This window comes from Lontra canadensis, unplaced genomic scaffold (genome assembly GCF_010015895.1).
Source record: "Lontra canadensis isolate GAN:19392208 unplaced genomic scaffold, GSC_riverotter_1.0 scaffold23, whole genome shotgun sequence".
NCBI classification, from domain to species: domain Eukaryota; kingdom Metazoa; phylum Chordata; class Mammalia; order Carnivora; family Mustelidae; genus Lontra; species Lontra canadensis.
Genome location: NW_022631017.1, coordinates 6,759,158 through 6,780,799, shown reverse-complemented (window position 1 = coordinate 6,780,799; position 21,642 = coordinate 6,759,158). Strand labels below are relative to the sequence as shown.

At 45.2% G+C, this 21,642-nt stretch overlaps 1 protein-coding gene and 1 non-coding gene across 2 annotated transcripts in view; both read right to left on the bottom strand.

Moving 5' to 3' along the window:
- The window catches only part of CCND3 (cyclin D3), a 96,026-nt gene that overhangs the window by 29,291 nt on the left and 45,093 nt on the right, over window positions 1–21,642 (bottom strand). The gene's annotated exons all lie outside the window — the stretch shown is intronic.
- LOC116870614 lies at window positions 18,063–18,169 on the bottom strand. The gene has a single exon (XR_004383260.1). It is a non-coding gene; the product is annotated as a U6 spliceosomal RNA (small nuclear RNA).

The window sequence follows — 21,642 nt, the reverse complement described above, 5'->3', positions numbered from 1 at the left end:
ATGTAAGCACAGCAGAATAAAGCGTGCCTACCCCCATAGAGTTGTGAGGATGTTGGGTGTTTAGGATGGGGCTTGGCCCACACCAAAGATTATAAGGAGAGTCTCCTATTGAGAGAGACTGTCACACACCAGGCATCCAGAGACCCCCAAAAGGGTTGAGAGCTCAAGTGGTTCAGTCTTATTGGAAAGACAGACAGAAACCTCAGGACTTTAGTGATGCTGCCCTAGCGAGGAAGAGAACCTCCTCGGGATGGGATGGGATGGGAAGGGACGGGAAAGGACGAGAAGGCAGGGGAGATCCTGAAGGGCCTGTGGCCACAGCAGAATTTCAGCTGCGCCCAAAGTCACTGGAGAGCTGTTAAAGGGTTTGCATCTAGACCAGAACCTGACTACACAAGCGTTGGGAGTTTGGGGAGGAGTAAACAGAGAAAGCGGTTTAGAGGTTCTTGCAATAACCTTGGGGCACCTAGCTCAGTGTCCTCAGTGTTCTCAGAAGAGCAGAGGATGCTTGATCTTAGAGTCGTGAGTTCGAGCCTCAGCTGAGCACAAAGATTGCTTTAATAAATAAGTAAAACTTTAAAAAGAGGTGCTTGCAATAACCTCATGAGAAATTCCAATGGTGGCTTATGAAAATGGAAGAAACACAGGACGCAGAATCACTGGAACTCAGTAGCCACGTGGATGGTAGTGGAGGGACTGTCCAGGATGATTCTAGGGATAATGGCTTTGGCCAGAATTTTACAGAATCTGGCTAGGAATTTAAGTGAAAGAACACAATTAGGGGAAAGGGTTCTCTATCTCACACGTTGCTTTTGAAGTGCCCATGGAGAAGTCCTATGCCAGCTGGACATAACAAATAGGTCCCATTAATAACATTCTGGGGTGCCTGGGTGGCTCAATCGTTAAGTGTCTGCCTTTGGCTCGGTCACGATCCTGCCATCCTGGGATCAAGCCCCACATCAGGCTCCCTACTGGGCAGGAAGCCTGCTTCTCCCTCTCCCGCTTCCCCTGTTTGTGTTCCCTCTCACTGTCTCTCTCTCAGTCAAATAAATAAATAAAATGTAAAAAAAAAAATCAGTAAACGTTCTTACTGAGTGCTCGGAATGCCTATTGTCTGTTTTCATCCTTATGACAATCATGTACGATAGGCATTAATATCCCATTTCTCAGATAAACAGACTGAGGCTAAAAAAACAATGTAAAGAAATTTCTAGGGTCCACAGCAGCAAGCGAGCCATCTCGGATGGGAGTTCCCCCTCCTGTCTGATGACACCTTACCCTCTCCCCAACCTTAACCTTGATGCCTAGAGTTTGGACACCTGTTGTACACACCTCTAAAGTCCTCAGCACCGGGCAGCCCAGTCATAATCTGGGGAATATGAGGAGAGTGGGATGCAGAAAACACCCTCTTTTAAGGGACAGGTGGAGAAAGAGGACCCATGGAAGGAAATGACAGTCCAAGAGGTCCGGAGAGAAAGGAAGGAAGCCCAGGGAAAAAGCGGAAGCCAGATCACAAATCACGATTATGCCAGGGGTCGGCAGGCCCAGGACCCATCCCTCAGCGAACAAAGGGCCAGACCAATGGCCCAAGCACCCTCCCACCCCCACTGAGGCAGTCTTTATTTAGATATGTTAATAGAGGCCACAGGTGAAGGTTGAGACTTCTCTGGCTCTAGGAGCCTTTGTGTCTCTTTAAATCAGTTTGCATATCTTTGCTCTGACCTATTATGTATCGATTTTATAGTTTACAACAGAGGGAACAATCTTAATGTCAATTTCTGGGAAGTTTCTTCCCGGCTGACCTCCTGCAGTGTGGAATGTGGCACAATGCATTCAAGCTTTCAGACTCAGACCTAGATTAAACAATGGCCCTGCTGGATGACCTTGGCCAAATTACTCAAACCTCAGCGTTCTCACCTGTAAAACGGGGATAATATAAGCTGCCTTGTGGGGATGGCTACGAGGGGGAGAGAAATGAACCCCCGAGTTTATAGTAATGTGCTCTGTTACTATAAGGTTGTCTCTGGTTACTGTTGGACTTCACTCTCATTACCTGGGGAGCTTCTTAAGAATCCCGATGCCTCCATTCCACTCCCAGGCCTGGACATCAGAATCTCTAGGTGTGGGGCCCAGGGTTCTGTATGTTTGTTCCCCAGTGATTCCGAAATGCACCCAGGGCTGAGAACTGCAAGCCAGCTTCCAGCCAAGAATTACTCTCCTTCCCCTGTTGTCTGGAGAGCTGCAAACTGAATTTATCAATCTAGCAGTAAACTGCTTTTGGTAGCAGGTCTGTCACTGCTATGATTGGAAATTTTCAGAGGGCCACCCTCCTCCCAGATGGAATGTGGTTATTCCCAAATCAACTCGACTGACTCATGCCTCATCGCCCATTAAAATAATCTCATTTTCAGAGAGCAACCCAGAGCTTTCTAATTTTATTAATTTATTCACTCATTTGCAGTTGCCCCCTTAAACTCTCTAAAGCATGAATAACTGGGAATCCATGCAAATTCTGGGGTGAGGCTAGGCAAATGGAAAGAGAAGTTTGGCACAAGATCACCCAGGTCTCATCCAGGTATTAACAACTCCTCCGTAATGAGTAAGAACAACAAGAACGGTTATAAAGTGATGACTGTGTGCCAGGCATTGGTCTAAGTGCTTTACATAGTTTAATTATTTTAACCCTCAAATATACTCTCATCCCCAGTTCACCAAAGAGGAAAGGTGACATGACCTGCCCAAAGTCACACAAATATAAGAGGTAGAGGCAGAACTTGAACTCAGACAATCGGGATCCAGTTTCAGGATTAACAATGTAAAGGAAGTTGGGGCGCCTGGGTGGCTCAGTGGGTTAAGCCACTGCCTTTGGCTCAGGTCATGATCTCAGGGTCCTGGGATCAAGCCCCGCATCGGGCTCTCTGCTCAGCAGGGAGCCTGCTTCCTCCTCTCTGCCTGCCTCTCTGCCTGCTTGTGATCTCTGTCTGTCAAATAAATAAATAAAATCTTAAAAAAACAAAACAAAACAATGTAAAGTAAGCAAAGGAATGCTGGGTTGGATGGGGCCCTGGCGGCCCAGAAACAGAGACGGCTGAGAAAGAACGCCTGGTGCTGTCCCCCAGGGCCAGGGAGGAGTCAGGGGGGTGGTGAGCCCCAGAGAAACCAGACTGGAGGGTCACAGCTGACCCCAAGCCCAAGGCTTCCTGGATTCCCTGGCAGAGGAATGAGCAACATGAAAGGGAAATTCCTCCAGGAAAAGAAAACATTTTTGAGGGCTGTGTTTTTTGTTTTTGGGTCTCTTTTTTTTTTTTTTTTTGGGTTTTTTTTTTTTTTTTTTTTTTTTGCTTCATCTTTGATTTCAGACCTATGGTTTCTTTGCTGAGTCACGGAGGACATTATGAAAGGAGTGGGGGCTGGCATAAGCATGTCACCTCCGCACTCCTAGAATGGGCTGGGGGCTTCTGCAGCCCACCCCCCTGCCTCTGGAAGGTTGATTCCAGACAGCTCCAGTTCTAGAAAGGGTTCACCAAGAAGAAAAAGATTCCACTGCTCATCTCCCATGGTCTCTTCAATGAATAAATAAGAACATTAATGAATGCTTAAATCAATTAATCAAGCCAGTAAGTGATTCAAGCAGCATTTACTGATCCCCTTTACTGAAGGCTTTGGAATCAGACATCCCTGGGTTCGGTTGGTTCCCAGCTTCTGCCACTTATGGCAAGCAAGTGACGGGGCCTGTTTCTTTATCTATAAAATGGGGGCTATCTGGGGCATACGGCTGGCTCAATCGGTAGAGCATGCGACTCCTACTCTTGATTTTGAGGTCGTGGGTTCGAGCCCCAGCTTGGGCATGGAGATACATACATACAACATACACACATACATGCATACATGAAATAGGGATATTTGTTTCAGTCTACAGGCCTGAAGCGAGGGCCAAATGAGGTAAGAGAGGCAAAGCTCTTGGCATGCAGTGGGCATTCCATAAATGGTACTTCCTGGGCGCCAGTACTGTGAAGGGCCAGAAATCAAAGAAGAGAACTCAGTCCTGAAGGAGTCTGCAGTCAGGTGGGAGAGGAACAGAGATGGAATGAATCCACACAATGGGCGACTGCCAGAAGCAAGAAGAGAGGCCAGTTGCTAAGGCTAAGGGCACAGCTGCCCTTAGCTGCCAAGCCTGGGCAGGCACATCGGAAGTTCCAGCTCAAGTCTCTGGTCTAGGGCTTCTCAGATAACCACCTGCAGCTCTGTGAAAATGCAGATTCCCAATCCGCAGTCGTGGGTAGGGCCCGAGAGTATGCATTTTTCTTTCTTTCCCTCCCTCCCTTCCTTCATCTCCAGGCCCAAAGTGGGGCTTGAACTCACGACCCTGAGATCAAGGGTCACATGCTCTACCAAGTGACCCAGTAAGGTGCCCCCACGAAGCCCGCCCCACCCCAATGATGCAAAACCAGCTCCCACAGCAGGTGCCAGACCACGGGTCACCCTTTGGGTCCAAAGCGAGGCAGTTGGAGCTGTTCTCACTCACACACTTTTCTATTATTCTTCTTATCCATTTTAGGCCAACCTGTTCAAAGGGACTTGCGGAACCTGTTAACGAGGCAGTTACCGGAGCCTCTCCCCAGGTCTTGGAATCAGGCTCAGATACACCCTGCTGCCTCCAATGCCCACAAAGGTTCATACCCTTAAAGGTGGTTATTTATTCGCTGCCTCTAGCCTTCCTCTTTCCAGGCCAAATCATCCGAATGCTTCAAATGTTTTCACATCCGGTATTTTGTAATGAATTCCCTTGAAAAGGTCATAGACTTGTGAGAAAGGACTTAATTATGAGTCTTTCAGTAACATAATCATCCTCATTCCATCTCAAGGGGTTGGGAGACGGGAGGCTGGTACTAGAAAAGATGAGAATTTTTCACCAATATAACCCAAGATACTGATAACAAAGATTATGTTTAGCCAACTCAAAATCACGTAAGAAGTGTTCCCAATTCCAGAATTATTTTAGATGAATCACTGCTCCAGAAAACATGAAAGACCCTAAAATCTTGTGGAAGAAACTGTGATGGAGGCTTTTCCGAAACTGACAATTATCCTAATATTTATATATTGCCAATAATAACTTGTGAAACTGAGTTAAACTTTTCTAGACTATCAGTAATTTTTATGTATTTATGTATTTATTTAAAATTTTATTTATTTATTTATTTGAGAAAGAGGGAGAGAGGGAACACAAGTAGGGAGAGTGGGAGAGGGAGAAGTGGGCTCCCAGGACCCTGGGATCATGATCTGAGCCCAAGGCAGACGCTTAATGACTGAGCCACCCAGGCACCCCTGTCAATAATTTTTTTAAAAACTTCCAATCAGGGCGCCTGGGTGGCTCAGTGGGTTAAAGCCTCTGCCTTTGGCTCAGATCATGATCCCAGGGTCCTGGGATCGAGTCCCGCATCAGGCTCCCTGCTCCTCGGGGAGCCTGCTTCCTCCTCTTTCTCTGCCTGCCTCTCTGCCTACTTGTGATCTCTGTCAAATAAATAAAAAAAAATTTTTTTAAATAATAATAAAAAAATAAAAACTTCCAATCAGAGGTGCCTGGGTGGCTCAGTCGGTTAGGCATCTGCCTCCAGATCAGGTGATGATCCCAGAGTCCTGGGAGGGGTGGAGCCACACATCAGACACCGTGCTCATCGGGGAGCCTGCTTCTCCCTCTCCCACTCCCCCTCCTTGTGTGCTCTCTCTCTCTTTCTGTGTCAAACAGATGGATAAAATCTTAAAAAAACAAAAAACAAAACCAAAAAAACCAACAACTTCCAATCAACCATGCTAGAGAAACACTGAGAACACTGAGTTATTTTTTTTTATTTTCTCCATTGAAAAGATTACAAAATCATTGCCATAAGAGAACACAGTCAAAGAGGATGTAGCCAGAAGACACAGGACCAAGGTGTTACAGAGGAGCGTCAAGCAGTTATCACAAATGTTATGTTATTTTTCTGGGGTTTGTGATGTTTGTGATATTTGGGTTCTGGCATGTTTTTCGAATATAAAGTGGTAATTTCACTGCAGAATCTAAATAAACATCCAGGGGCGCCTGGGTGGTTCAGTGGGTTAAGCCTCTGCCTTCAGCTCAGGTCATGATCTCAGGGTCCTGGGATCGAGCCCCGCATCGGGCTCTCTGCTCAGCAGGGAGCCTGCTTCTCCTTCTCTCTCTCTGCCTGCCTCTTTGCTTACTTGTGATCTCTGTCTCTGTCAAACAAATAAATAAAATCTTTTTAAAAAATCTAAATAAACATCCACTCTTGTATCTGTAATATTACTTTGTGATTTTGTATTGTTTTCCTTAAAGAGGGCTTCCAAAATTGCATAAGCTTTGGAGCCAACAAAATCTGAACCTACCCCGGGTAGACCAGGAAGCACCAGGGGTTTGGGGTCAGCCCCGGGCTTATGTCACAGATCCACCGCTCCCCTGGCCGTGCACGCTGTGTGGCCTCTGAGAAGTTACTTAACTTCCCCGAACTGTAGTCTTCTCCTTTATCTAAAATGGGATGGTAATATCTATCTGGCAGGCTTGTCTGAGAATTAAATAAGATACCACATGTAAAGTGGCTATTATGTGGCCATCACAATGACCTTGTGGTCAAGAGACAATTGAGACAGCGAGGGGTTCATCTGAGGTCACATAGCTGAGGAGATGCCCTTCAGAAAGAATCCAGATTTTGAGTTTATATTAACAATCTTCCTTTTGCCATAGCCCATCGCTTTTAAGACAGGAAGTAAAAAGCATCCTGTACCATCTTGAGCCGACCCCCACTCTTCACCAGAAGAGAGGTCACCGAGCCGCTCACCTCCACATGGGGATAGGCAATGAGCACCCCACGGACAATGCCTGTGGGAAATAATGACTCAGATGAAATGAAGAAATATTTGGCCTTTTGTTGAAATCACATATTTGGTTACCAGTTTTGTGTTCTCCTTTTTCTACCAACTCAAACAACCTCGAGATTCTTCTCTTCTTTCCACAAACTTGTGCCAGTCCCTCTATAAGCGTTGTCTCATTTCCGTCTTACCATGGCCCCATGGGATGAGGAGCTGTAACTCCCATTTTGTGGATTAAGAAACTGAGGCTCAGGGATGGATGTGAAACTTGGGCTGTCTAATGTCACAGCCCGAGACTCTTTTCTTATTTATTTATTTATTTATTTAAGAGAGATTGAGAGCATGAGAGAAAGTGTGCATAATCAGGGGGGTGGAGCAGAGGGAGAGGGAGAATCAGGTTCCCCACTGAGCAGGGAGCTTGATGTGGGGCTCGATCCCAGGTCCCCAGGATCATGACCAGAGCCAGAGGCAGACACTTAACCAATTATGCCATGCTACCTTCCTGACAATTGTTCCCACTTGTATTTTTCTATACAGTGGAACTAGAATTTAGGTATGTGAGGGAATAAGGAGTGGAAAACCAGAGGATTCTTGTGGTTCCCTCTCTCCATGAACCCTAGCAAATGCCCAGCAATACCAACCTGCTCCTATCTCTCTATACCTGCCCTACTAGCACATGCTTCATCTCTCAGTGCTCCAGAGAAAGTCAAGCTAAGAGCTGTTTGCCTCTAGAGAGCCACAGGGTGGGCATCAGAAGACTTTTGTTCTAATCTGGCTGGCCCAACATCTTACCCTTAGACAAGTCCGTTGATCTCTCTAGACCTCCTCTGACTCACTTTAAAAATGAGGCAGGAAAGATACTTCCAGGATGCTTTGCGGTCCCAACACCCTCGAAGTGAGCCCATCTGGTAAACACACATGCAGGTAATTGGACATGTTCCTGCAGATTTCTTGCAAATTCCCCCCAAGAACTACAGGGTCCTCTTTTTATAGAGCATCACAAAGGCTGCAAAGTACATGTGGCAGTTCACATGATGTGGCCACAGAATTTAGACAGCCGTGGCTCTGAATCCCGGCTCCATCAGTCCTTGGCTCCAAGGCCTTGGCAAGCCCTTAATTTCCTGAAGCTTCCTTTTCCTCCTCCATAAGATGGCGTTTTTGTAAGGGTCCCCATCCCACAAAGCTGTGAGGATACAAGAGGTGAGGACTGGACTCATGCTGAGGGCCTAGTGTGTGAGACCGTTAGGGTCATCACTGTGTACTCAGGCCTCCTCGTCCATTTTCAACCTGGGACATAGGAACCAAAGGGGAAACTTCAACAGGAGACAGAGTTGGAAAGGGCTGAAGGAGCAAGCGACATGGGATGGACAGATGGTGTGACTCCAGATGGCCGTACATGGCTGATCTCGGGAAGAAAATGGCTCACCCTCGGGCCAGCCCCACCCACGTGTATCTGGGCAATGTCAATGAGACACTGGGCTGGAAAAAGCTAGAGAACACTAACACATCCAAAGTGGGAATTACAGATATTTCTGAAATGCATCCCCAACTCTCTATCTCAGCAGGCAATGCCAAATCCCTGGGCTGAAGCACGGGGTCTGTTCTTTCCTTCTCTCCACACTGGCACCATTCCTAATCAGAATTTCATTCCCCATTCAAGCAGTCAACTCAAAGCCTCCAATTCTTCCAGAATCTGAGAGCTCAGCCCATCTGCTCTAAATCCTTGAAAAGAAACAAATAAACTGATAAACCAAACAACATTCCTACCATTTCTCTCTCTTTAAAAAAAAAAAAAAAGGAAAGAAAGAAAGAAAAATTTGGCATTTATTTATAATGGGAACAAAATGGAAGCAACCTAAATGTCCAACAATAGAGAATTCATCATATAAACGGTAACCTCATAACAGATCATACTACGATAGGGGAGTGTACTATAATAGAACGTCGTACAACGTTATATATAATACTACAGTGCACATTCCTGTTGAATATTAAGGGCCACCACGGATACAGCATTGAGTGATGGTTACCGGTGTGAACTCCAGAGGTGGACCGACCTGGGGTTGACTCCCAGGTCCACCACATACCAGCTGTGTGACCTTGACAAGCCTCTCTCTGCCTTAGGTGTGCATCAGAAAAATGACAATAATAATAAAACAAGCTCTGACTCCCCAGTCAGACTTCCCGCCTGGTTTAAATCCTGGTTTGGGGAGCACCTGGGTGACTCAGATGGTTAAGCATCTGCCTTCAGCTCGGGTATGATCTCCAGATGCCTGGGATTGAGTCCCACGTCAGGGTCCCAGCTCAGAAAGGAGTCTGCTTCTCCCTCTGCCTCTCCCCCTGCTTGTGCTCTCTCTCTCTCTCAAATGAATAAATAAAATCTTTATAAAAAATAAATCCTGGTGGGGCGCCTGGGTGGCTCAGTCGTTAAGCGTCTGCCTTCAGCTCAGGTCATGATCCCGGGATCCTGGGTTCCAGCTCCACATCGGGCTGCTTGCTCGGCGGGAGGCCTGCTTCTCCTTCTCCCATTCCCTCTGTTTGTGTTCTCTCTCTCACTGTGTTTCTCTCTGTCAAATAAATAAAATCTTTTAAAAAATAAATAAATAAATAAATAAATCCTGGTATGGACACTGGGGAGGGTATGTGCTACAGTGAGTGCTGTGAATTGTGTAAGACTCATGATTCACAGACCTGTACCCCTGAAGCAAATAATATATTATATGTTAATTAAAAAATAAATAAATAAAAACTTATAAAAATAAATCCTGGTTCTGTCACTTTCCAGTAGCTATGCAGTTTTGGACTGGTTAATGAAGCCTTCTGTTCCTCAGTTTCCTCATCTGTAAACAGGATCTACCACCCAGGGGCTTTTGGGGTGAAAATTAAATGAGATAACACATTAATTTCTTAGAATAGTACTCAGCACAGCTAATAGGAGCCTGTCACCCCCATTTCCATGCCACCTCTCAACGACCAAGTGATTCCTAAATATAAACACACATCCAAGTTATCTAGAATACACCACCTTGAAAAAGAACCCCTGAGCTACTCCGGATGGGCCCCATCAACCAGGATCCAGCCCATGTGGGACCCCGTGGCGGGGTGTCTGTCACGGGCAAGAAGCGGTGAAACAGGCACGGCCCCCTCCCCTCGAGCAGGAGCAGCTGGAGGGTTCTAGGGCTCACTTTAGTCCAGTGGAAAAACAGCAGCCTGAGCTCAGGGTCTGGTGAATCACGTGGTCGTGTGCCCTGCCCTTGAGCTTTACAGGGAAACTCACCGGCTGTCCTGATGGAGGGTCCCAAGTGCCCCGGTTTCCACTCAACAACAGCCCGACAGAGCCGGAGTCACAGAGAGGCAGCCACCTGTTGAACCACAGCCCAGCTTAGTTCCCATCTTAGTTCTTCCTCTGGGTAAACCCTGGCACTATTATCAATTTAACCCTCAAAGAGGAGGGTGGGTGGCCAATCTGCTATTTCTCTTGAGCCCAACTGTCAGTTTCCCACGGTTCTTGACTCCCAACAGAACTAGGGTAATTCATACGGCAACAGGGTTACACTTTTCAGAGTCTATACACAGGATCCCACTTGATCACGACGGTCATCATCTGCACGTGTAGAATGCTTCAACACGTTAGCATGCACTTTCTTTGCCACTGACTGAACTTCATCTTCACAAGAACACGGAGAGCAGAGCTGGAGGAACTCCAGTGGGGTGGATGGTAAGGCAAATGGAGGTACGGGGTGTTGGCTGGGAAGACAAGCCCCAAGGTCACAAGGAGGGTATGACCTCAGCGAGGGCTGGGCCTGCCTCCTCAGCTTCACAGTCTCCAAAATAGGACCTGCCGACACACGTTTAGGGAAGCCTCCACTCCTGGGGCAAACTCAAGATAACCAGTGCTCCCAGACAGAGGTGCACCCCACACAGCCAAGTGTAAACCAACAGTGGGAGACACAGCGACAGAGTGGACATGACAGAGGCACTTGGGGCCTCTGGCCAGCACATTCTCTCCATGTAGACCCTTCACCAACAGCAGCCAGAGGCAAAGAAGAAGGGAGTTAGAAGTAAAGAGGCGGAAACAGGGAGGCAGCCAACAAGGTTCCTGTGTTGGGGGCATGGGCTGGGAGAGGTCACTTTTTCCACAAAAGGCAAAATCACTAGGCCAGGTCAGCTTCCCTCCCTACTCGGTGACCTGTGCCTTCTTTTTTTTTTTAAGTATCCTGAGCTGGGATGCCTGGGTGGCTCAGTTGTTGAAATGTGTCTTCAGGAATGCCTGGGTGGCTCAGTCATTAAGTGTCTGCCTTTGGCTCAGGTCATGATCCCAGCGTAGGTGGATAGAGCCCCGCATCAGGCTCCCTGCTCAACGGGAGGCCTGCTTCTCCCTCTCCCACTCCCCTGCTTGGGTTCCCTCTCTAGCTGTATCTCTCTCTGTCAAATAAATAAATAAAATCTTAAAAAAAAAAAAAAAGTGTCTGTCTTAAGTTCTGGTCATGATCTCTGGTACTGGGCTTGAGCCCCATGTCTTTGGTCTCCCAGCTCAGTGGGGAGTCGGTTTTGTCGTCTCCCTCTGCCCCTCCCACTGCTTGTGCTCTCTGTCTCTCTCTCTCAAACGAATAAATACAATATACATACATACATACATAAAGTATCCAGAGCTAATGGATCTTTCTTTGTAGCCATGTTAGGTTAAGTTTCTGGGAACTAGGGTTGTGGGGAAAATGAAGGTGTCATGGTTTGGAAGCCATTCTTTTTAAGGTAACTCGGCACACCTCCAGTCTGCTTTGATCTCACGGTCTATCTCTCAGAGTCGGATTTTTCTTTGCAGCTCTGGCTGGAGGTGAGGGAAGTAGGCAGAGATGCCTCTCCATGGCTGTTAGATGGTACTATTATCCTCATCTTGTATGTGAGGAAGTTGTGGTAACAAAACCATCCTTTGTATATGAAGGATGTCAGACTCTAAGCTCCTTGGAGTAGAGATCCTGGGGGATTGACCTCAGACTCTAACCTCCTGGCCCACTGGAACAGGAGTTCAGGAACACCGTGGCACAGAGCACAGAGCCTCCCCACCAGGAGCCTTCAGCAAGATGGAAGATGAGGACACTGGAGGCCATAGTGCAGTGGTCCCTCCCACAAGCTGGCAGCCAAGAGCATCCACTAGAAGAACTCTATGATAGCTGTAGAGGCCGAGTGGTGCAGAACCATTTACCTCTTTCCCCAGTCCCCCACCTAAATGCTCTCATTTGCAGAATGACTCACTGGGATCAGGGGGTCCAAGCTGTGGCCCTGAAATGATAGGCTCTCAGGTTCAGAAGGGGATTCAAAGGTGCCTACTTGAGCCTAACCAAATTATTCATTTTCCCCACAACCCTAGTTCCCAGAAACTTACATTTCAAAGACCAGTAAAATTTCCCCCAAAATTTTGGAGACCAAAAAGCAAGACTATTGTCAAGTGAGGGTATTAGGGAAAAAACCTCTGGTCTATATATACCATATTTCATAAAACAAAGACTACCTGAGCACCAAGCCCTTAGAGAGGGCTCAGAATAAAGGATGGTACTTATTAAAAAAAATCTAATCTTTATTACTATGTTTCATTTTCATTTATTTCCTTTTATTTTTTTAGTTTAAATTCAATTAATTAACATACAACGTATTATTGGTTTCAGAAGTAGAGTCGGCGATTCATCAGTCTTCTATAACACCCAGCGCTCATTCCATCACGTGCCCTCCCTAATGGCCATCACCCCGTCGTTACCCCATTCCCCACCCATCTCCCCCTCTGGAACCCTTACTTTATTTCCTATGATTAAGCATCTATTATGGTTTGTCTAATCTTTATTATTACGATGATGACTTTTTGTAAACTCTACACCCAACGTGGGGCTCAAACTTACACCCTTGAGATCAAGAAATCGCAAATTCTACCAACTGAGACAGCCAGATGCCCCAATGGATAGTACCTCTCTTTTCTTTTTCTTTTTTCTTTTTCTTTTTTTTTTTTTTTAAGATTTCATTTATTTATTTGTCAGAGAAAGAGAGAAAATGAGCCGGGAGCAACAGGCAGAGGAAGAAGCAGGTTCCCTGCTGAGCAAGGAGTCCGATGTGGCACTCCACCCCAGGACCCTGGGATCATGACCAGAGCCGAAGGCAGACACTTAACCGACTGAGCCACCCAGGCGTCCCATGGACAATACTTTTAATGGAATGAACTTAATCACCCAAAACACCCAGTACATCCTCCGATGAAAACTAGTTTGGAATCACAGCCCTGTACCAGTCCCTCAGTGATCTGTGCAGAGCCTGTTAAAACTCAGCGGGGGCACCTGGGTGACTCAGTGGGTTAAGCCTCTGCCTTTGGCTCAAGTCATGATCTCAGGGTCTGGGATCGAGCCCCGCATCAGGCTCTCTGCTCAGCGGGGAGCCTGCTTCCCCCTCTCTCTGCCTACTTGTGATCTCTGTCTGTCAAATAAATAAATAAAATCTTAAAAAACAAAAAACAAAAAACCCGCCTCAGTGCCGGGAGCTCACCATTGGAGATAGCCTGACTCAGTTTCAAAAAACTCTTACTAAGTTTTTAAAAAATTTATAAACATATTTTATAAAAAATTAATCTGTAAGGGATAATATTTCAGTAACCTTCAAACCTTCACTCCACTCCACTGCACATTCTTCAATCATATTCAGCACCAATTCCACAGAGGCCGGGTAAACAGTAAGAATAATTGCTAAACCATCAAGTGTCTATGAGCTGGGCACCACTGCTCTGAGTGGTTAATATGTACTCACTCAGTTCCTAGAACTACCTCACGGGGCAGGTGTAACTATTATTCCTGCTTACAGACTCTTAGGAAACATAAAGACTAATTTGCCCAACTTGGCCAAGTTCACATTCCAATTCTAGCAGCCTGGTTCCAGAGCCTCTCCTCCTAACGACCACACTTGTAGTAAGGCTTCCTTACACATCCATTTCAAGGCAAGAAACACATCCACTTCTCTCCTCCTCCCATGGCCTCTGTCCCAGTTCAACTTCTTCCATTTCCCCTGGACTGCTGCAGTAAACCCAACCCATATCCCTGCTTCCACTCTCTACATCTAATGTACTCCTCCCTCCTATCCTGCACACATTCATTCATTCATTTACTTATTGTGTAGGCTCCATGCCCAGTGTGGAGCCCAATGCAGGGCTTCAATTAATGACCCAGGATCAAGACCTGAGCCGAGATCAAGAGTCGGATACTTAATTGACGGAGCCACCCAGGCGCCCTCTTGCACACATTTAATATTATCATAAAAGTAGTTACACTCAGTTAAAGAAAATATGAGAAATACAGACAACCAGAAAGAAAAGGAAAAAGAATCCAATCTTATTCAGTCTTACCAACCACCAAAACTGTCTCTATGAACATTTTGATAATATTCCTTCCAGCCGCTCTTTTTTTTTTTTTAAGATTTTTATTTATTTATTTGACAGACAGTGATCACAAGTAGGCAGAGAGGCAGGCAGAGAGAGAGAGGAGGAAGCAGGCTCCCCGCTTGAGCAGAGAGCCCGATGTGCGGCTCGATCCCAGGACTCTGAGATGATGAGCTGAAGGCAGAGGCTTTAACCCACTGAGACACCCAGGCACCCCCAGCCACTCTTTTTTAATACATGAAGGCTTTTGGGTGCCTGGGTGGCTCAGTGGGTTAAGCAGCTGCCTTCCACTCAGGTCATGATCCCAGGGTCCTGGGATCGAGTCCCACATCGGGCTCCCTGCTCAGCTGGGAGTCTGCTTCTCCCTTTCCTCCTGCTTGTTGCTCCCCCTGCTTGTGTGCTTGCTCTCTCTCTCTGTGTCAAATAAATAAATAAAATCTTAAAAAAAAAATACATGAAGGCTTTTTACCATACAAGAGATTTAAAAAAAAAAAACTTGACTATAATCACAGTACATCTAAACTTTTAGTGAAAATTATCTCATGGGCATTTTTCATGTTATTAAACACAATTGATGTTATAAAGCTAAGCTCTGATCATATTAATTATATTTCAAAAATTTCCAAAGCTCCTCCTGCTCCTATCATATAAATTTCAATTCCTTAGTTTGGTATTCATGGCCTTCTATAATTTACTGAAGAGTTTTTGGTTTTTGAGTTTTTTTGTTTTTGTTTTTGTTTAAGATTTTGTTTTTAAGTAATCCCTACACCCGATACAGGCTTGAACTCAAAATCCCAAGATCAAGAGTTTCATGCTTCATCAATTGAGCCCACCAGGCGCCCCTACTGCAGTGTATTTTATCTCCTTTTTTTTTTTTTTTTAGGATTTTATTTATTTGACAGACAGAGATCACAAGTAGGCAAAGAGGCAGGCAGAGAGAGAGAGAGAGAGGAGGAAGCAGGCTCCCCGCTGAGCAGAGAGCCCGATTCGGGGCTCGATCGCAGGACCCTGAGATCACGACCTGAGCAGAAGGCAGAGGCTTTAACGCACTGAGCCACCCAGGTGCCCCTTATTTCCCATTAAAAAAAAATTTTATTTTATTTAATTTATTTACTTGAGAGAAAGAGTGTGTGTGAGAAAGAGCAGAAACTGGGGGAGCTGCAGAGGGAGAGGAAGAGGCAGGCTCCCTGCTGAGAAAGGAGCCCCACGTGGGGCTCGAGGCCAGGACCCTGAGACCATGACCCGGGCCAAAGGCAGATGCCCAACCAACTGAGCCACTCAGGTGCCCCTTATCTCCCATTTTTCCATACCCTGGCCCTTATCCCGATACATATTCTTAGCATATGGGATCTTCATTGTTTGAATACTTCCTAAACACACACCCTGGGCCTTTGTTGACACCCTCCCTCTACCCTAATCAAGCTCCACCATCATTGGCTTAGGGCAAATACCTTGGAGTTTTATAGGACTCCTTTTTTTCCTCACATGACCCACATCCCATCCATCAGTAACCTCAATAGGCTTTGCCTTGGAGTATCTATCCTGAACCCAAACACTTCTCAGCATCTGCCCCTTGACCTTCCAAATTCAAACCACCTGTATTTCTCACCCATGTGAATTTAATGGCCTACATCTGGACCTCCCTGCTTTTCACTCTGGCCTCTATTCACACTGCTTCCAATGCAGAAACCAAAGGGTTCTGTAGAAAAGTAAATTTTTAAAAAGATTTTATTTATTTATTTATTTATTTGCATCGGGGCTGGGGAGCAGACACCCCTGCTAAGCTGGAAGCCTGACACTGGCTTGATCCCAGGACCCTGGGATCATGGCCTGAACTGAAGGCAGACACTTAACCGACTGACCCATGCAGGTGCCCCAGCAGTGGGATTTTTAAAAAGCTCCCCCAGGTGATTCTAATGTCCAGACAGCACTGAGAACCACCAAGGCTCTGGTCAACCCTTGACCAGGAATCCTATCTCTAGAAATCTATCCTTTAAAAAAAGTTACTAATAGATAGAATCTGAATAGGCCTCTATCGATTAAGGAAATTGAATCAATAACTAATAACTTTCCAAAACAGAAAGCACTAGGCCCAGATGGGTTCACTGGCAAATTTTACCAAACATGTAAGGAAGAAATTATACTAATTCTCTAGAATCTCCTTCAGAAGATAGAAGCAGAAGGACTGCATCCCAACTATTCTTCTGAGGCTAGCATTACCCTAATACCAAAATCAGACAAAAATATTATAAGAAAGGATAAAAAAAACCTACGGACCAAATTTTTCATGAATATAAATGCAAAAATCCTCCACAAAATATTAAGAAATTGAATCCAACAATGTATGAAAATTATACACCATGATCAGTGAGAATTATCCCAGGTATGCAAGGTTGGTTTAACATTCAAAAATCAATTAACGTGGGGCACCTGGGTGGCTCAGTGGGTTAAAGCCTCTGCCTTCGGCTCAGGTCATGGTCCCAGGGTCCTGGGATCGAGCCCCGCATCGGGCTCTCTGCTCAGCAGGGAGCCTGCTTCCTCCCCTCTCTCTCTGCCTGCCTCTCTGCCTACTTGCGATCTCTCTCTCTATCAAATAAATAAATAAAAAATCTTTAAAAAAAAAAATCAATTAACGTAATCCATCATATCAATAGGCTAAAGAAGAAAAATCACAGGATGGTATCAGCAGAGGCAGAAACACATTTGACAAAATCCAACACCCATTCATGATAGAAACTCACAGTAAACCAGAAATAGAGGGATACTTCTTCAACTTGAAAAAGAATATCTACCTAAAACCCATAGCTAATATCATATTTAATGATGAGAAACTCAGATTTCCCACTAAGATGAGGAACAAGATAAGGATGTCCCTTCTCACCACTGTTTTCAATATTGTACCACAAGTTCTAGCTAATACAGTAAGACAAGAAAAGGAAATAAATGATATACAGATTGGGAAGGAAGAAACAAAGCTGTATTTGTTCACAGATGGCATGATTGCCTATATGGAAAATTTAAAATAATCAACAACAAAAAGTCCTAGAATTAATAAGCAATTGTAGCAAGGTTTCAGGATACAAGATTAATATGCTCAAGTCAATCACCTTCCTATATACTAACAAGTGGAACAAGTAAAATTAGAAATTACCATTTACATTAGCAGCCCCTTCCAAAATTAGTCATTATTTTTTATATGAAATACCATATAAACAGATCTAAATGAGAAAAACTATAAAACTCTGATGACTCTGATGAAGGATACCTAAGAACTAAATGTTCATGGGTAAGAAAATTCGATATTGTCAAGATGCCAGTTCTTCCCAACTTGATCTGAAGTTTCAACACAATCTCCCCCAAAATTCCAGTAACTTATTTTGTGGATAAAAACAAACTGATTCTAAAATTTATATGGAGATACAAAAGACCCAGAATAGCCAACTCAGTATTGAAGAAGAACAAAGTCAGAGAGGACTGACAATACCCAATCGCAAGACAGTGTCGTATTGGTGAAAGAATTGACAAAAACGTCATTGGAACAGAATAGAGAACCTAAATAGACCCACAAAAATTTAACCAACTGATATTCTTTTCTTTATGGAACACTTGGGGCGCCTGGGTGGCTCAGTGGGTTAAAGCCTCTGCCTTCGGCTCAGGTCATGATCTCAGGGTCCTGGGATGGAGCCCTGCGTCGGGCTCTGTTCATCGGGGAGCCTGCTTCCCCCTCTCTCTCTGCCTGCCTCTCTGCCTACTTGTGATCTCTGTCAAATAAATAAATAAAACCTTTTAAAATATGGAACACTTCACAAATTTGCGTGTCATTCTTGTGCAGGGGCCATGCTAATCTTTTCTGTAACGTTCCAATTTTAGTATATGTGCTGCTGAAGCGAGCACTATAACCAACTGATTTTTTTTTAAATTTTATTTATTTACTTGACGGAGAGAGAGATAGAGAGAGAGGAAGCACAAGCAGGGGGAGTGGGAGAGGGAGAAGGAAGGGGAGTGGGAGAGGGGGGAAGCAGGTTCCCTGCTGAGCAGAGAAGCACAGTGCGGGGCTCCATCCGAGGACCTTGAGATCATGACCTGAGCCGAAGGCAGAGGCTTAAGGATTGAGCCACCCAGGTGCTGCTCAACTGATTTTTAATAAAAGAGCAAAGGCAATACAATGGAGCAAAGATATTCTTTTCAATAAATGGTACTGAAACAATTGGACATCTATCCATCAAAAAATGAATCTAGATAGAGGCCTACATTCCTCACAAAAACTCACTCAAAATGGATCATAGACCTAAACATAAAACTCAAAACTATAGAACTTCTATTTTTTTTTTAAGATTTTATTTATTTATTTATTCGACAGAGACAGAGAAAGCACAAGCAGGGAGAGCAGCAGAAGGAGAGGAAGAAGCAGGCTCCCCACTGAGCAGGGAACCTGACACAGTGCTCGATCACAGGACCCTGAGATCACTACCCAAGCCGAAGGCAGATGCCTAACTGACCGAGCCACCCAGGTGTCCCCCAAACTACAGAACTTCTAGAAGAAAACACAGGAAAAGCCCTAAAAGACCTTGGATCAGGTCATAACTTTGTAGCTAGAACAGCAAAGGCATGGTCCATAAGAAATAATTAATAAGCTAGACTTCATTAACATTAAAAACTTCTGCACTGCAAAAAACAATGTCAAGAGAATGAGGAGACAGGCTATGGATGATGATAAAATATTTACAAAAGATACATCTATAAAGGACTGTTGTCCAAAATACATAAACTCTTCAGGTGCCTGGGTGGCTCAGTTGGTTAAGTGTCTGCTTTTGGCTTGGGTCATGATCATGGGGTCCTGGAATCGAGCCCCACATCGATCAGGTGCCTTGCTCAGCAGGGAATACACTTCTCCCTCTCCCTCTGCCTGTGTGTGCTCTCTCTCTCTCTCTCTCTCTCTCTCTGTCAAATAAATAAATAAATAAATAAATAAAACCCTTAAAAACAAATATAAAAACAAAATACATAAACTCTTAAAGCTCAACAACATGAAAATTAACAATCTGATTAGAAAATGGACAAAAATCCTGAACAGACACCTCACCAAAGAATAGATACGGATGGCACATAAGTATATGAAAAGTTGCTCAATATCATACGTCATCAGGTAAATGAAAATTAAAGATGAGATATCACATGTATAGGAAAAACCTCATAGCCCTCCTATATGCTTGTCCTTTACTCTCACGTGACAACCATACTCACAATGCTGCTGACACCTGATGTGTGGAGGTTCCCCCCACCCCACACCAAGCAATTCTGCAACACCTGCTGGGTAGCCTACAACTTACCTCCATTCTCACACTATCTACTGAGAGATAGTGTCAGACCTCGTGTCAGATCTCACAGGTGAAGGGCTCACTCCTCCAGGGCTTCCTCTACTTCAGATGCCAGTCACAAGTAGTAGTCCCAGGTTACCCAGAACTCTGTCCAACTGTCTCCAGGTCAAAGGTTCCCATGACCACCTCCTCCTTGGATCTGACTAAACTGCTGGTTCACAGATCTCAGGGACACAGTTACTGACCTTGACCAGTTTATTAAAGGATATGATAAAAGCCAGACGATCAGCCAGATGAAGAGATACATAGGGCAAGATCTGGGAAGTTTCCAGGCTTCTGTCCCTGTGGAGTTGGGGTGTATCACCCTCCTGGCACATGGATGTGTTTACCCACCTGGAAGCTCCCCAAACTTCAGACTATTGGGGTTTTGTGGAGGCTTCCTCATGGAGGCATTAATTATTTTTTTTTAAAGATTTTATTTATTTATTTGACAGAGAGAGATCACAAGCAGGCAGAGAGGCAGGCAGAGAGAGAGGAGGAAGCAGGCTCCCTGCTGAGCAGAGAGCCCGATGAGGGGCTCGATCCCAGGACTCTGAGATCATGACCTGAGCCGAAGGCAGCAGCTTAACCCACTGAGCCACGCAGACACCCCGAGGCATTAATTATTAATTCCATTTCTATCCCCTCTCCCCCCTCTCCCCCCTCTCCAGAATGAGGGGACAGGGCTGAAAATTCCAAGCCTTTAATCATGGTCTTTCTAGTGAGCAGGCCCACCCAGGAGCCAACCAGGAACCCACCCAGAGTCACTTCATTAGAACAAAAGACACTCCTGTCCCCAAGGAAATACCAAGGGGCTTCAGATCCCTATGTCAGGAACCTGGCTCAAAGATCAAATATCAGAACAAAAGATGCTTCTTATGCTCTTATCACAGGAAATTACAGGGGTTTAGAATCTCTGTGCCAGGAACCAGGGGCAGAGACCAACATATATTTTTTCTGTTATTTCGTACCACTCCACACCTAAATGGCCAATATCCAGAAGTCTGACAATGCCAGATGCTGATGATGGTGTGGAGCAGCAGGAACTCTCCGTCATCGCTGGGGGGAATGCAGAACGGGGGAGACACTTTGAAGACTAGTCTGACAGTTTCTTACAAAACTAAATACATTCTTCGCATAATTTCAGTAATTGTGCTCCTGGGCATTTACCCAAGTGAACTGAAAACACATTCACAAAAAAAACCTGCCTAGGGATGTTCACAGCAGCTCTATTTATAATTGCAAAAGCTTGAAGAAACCAAGATGTCCTTCAGTTGGTGAATGGATAAAGAAATCATGCTTCATGCAGACAAGGAGGAAACTGAAATGCATATTCCTAAGTGAAAGAAACCAATCTGAAAAGGCTGCTTATTATACAATTTGAACTACATGACAGACTGGAAAATGCAAAACCCTGCAAAGAGAAAGAAGATCAGTGGTTGCCGGGGGCTAGTGGGGAAGGACAGTAGAATAGAAGGGATGGAGCCCAGAGGATTTTTAGGGCTGTGAAACGACTCTGCGTGATACCACACTGGAGGATGCGTGTCATTACACATTTGTCAAAACCCATAAAATGTGTAACCCCAAGGGTGAACCTAGAGTAAACCATGGCCTTTGGGTGATAATGATAATAATGGGACAATGATTAGAACGGATATGCCTTTGATGAAGGATGTCCATAGCGGGGTTGACAGTGGGGGAGGCTGTGTATGTGTGGGGATGGGGGGGTAAATGAGAATGCTCTGCACTTTTTGCTTAGTTTTTCTCTGAACTTAAAAACTAAGTTTATTAGTTTAAAAATATCGCCTATGTGTAGGACTACAGAAGGGGTTATTTATGGGGCGCCTGGGTGGCTCAATTGGTTGGGTGTCCAACTCTTGATTTCTGCTCCGGTCATGATCTCAGGGTCATGGAATGGATCCCCGTGTCCAGCTCCGAGCTCAATACGGAGTCTGCTTGGGATTCTCTCTCTCCTTCTGCCCCTCCCTCCCGCTCATGCGTGCTCTCTCG